The sequence below is a fragment of the Oryzias latipes genome, chromosome 17, assembly GCF_002234675.1.
Source record: "Oryzias latipes chromosome 17, ASM223467v1".
NCBI classification, from domain to species: Eukaryota; Metazoa; Chordata; class Actinopteri; order Beloniformes; family Adrianichthyidae; genus Oryzias; species Oryzias latipes.
This window is the reverse complement of record NC_019875.2, coordinates 12457456-12458487: the sequence shown is the minus strand read 5'-3', so window position 1 is coordinate 12458487 and position 1032 is coordinate 12457456.

The following is a 1032-nucleotide window of genomic DNA, read 5'->3' as shown; positions in this document are numbered from 1 at the left end:
TTTTGAATCTTTTTGTGTTATTCAAACACATCCATCCATCTTAGGGTCACAGGACTATAGGAACCAACCCAGCTATTGTTGGGTGAAGGTGGGGTATCTCCTGAGCAGGACGCCAGTTTGTTGCAGGGCAACATGCACACACACCTAGGGACAATTAGAGGAACCAATTAATCTATAAAGGATGTTTCTGGACTGTGGTAGGAAGCCGGAGTGCCTGGAGGAAAATCACACATCCAAGAGGAGAACATGCAAACTCCACAGAGAAGGGCCCCAGCCTGGATTCAAACCAACGCCTTCTTGCCGTGAGGCGAGTGCTAACCACTCCCCACCCAGCAGCCTGCGGAAATATATTAGAATGTAAATCTTGATTTGAATAAAAACTGTGCTGGAAACCCAAACTGCACATGCTTAGCCAATCAGCATAAGAGTGGATGGAGCAAACAATGCAGCATACCAGGTTCAGATTAAAGGTTTAAAATGTGATGACCTCATCATAACCAATAAAAATAACTATCAGTGAAATCTGACCAATTTTCATTCAAACTTTGGCTGGAGCATTTTGAACCAGCTGGGGGCTTTTTTGAAGAGTTTTAGAACAGCCTGATTGTTAAAAAATTAGGTGAGTCTAATCTTAAAGTAACAAATGCATGAACTCATTCTTCTGCATCTGTTATGTTGTAGAGATTGCAATGAAACAAACAAAAAAACCTTAGATAAACCAAACACCGAGTTCAAAAGTGCATAGATTATATTTAGAAAAATTCCATTTATAGATGTTTACAATTTACAAAGGCTCTACTGCTCTGTTAAGCTGCTTCAGCCAAATGATTTAGCCAGCTGGGATAGGCCCAAAACAGGCAAGTTGATTCAAATGTGCTTGTTCCAAAGGGGTCTTCTACAAAGTCTAAAAAGAGACCCCCCCCATTTTAGTGTCCCAGTTGATTAATCTGCTCCACAGAGTTAACTGGTTCAAACCAGCTGGGGATAATTTGAAGGACAATGAACAAATTGTACACAAACACACATGCACAA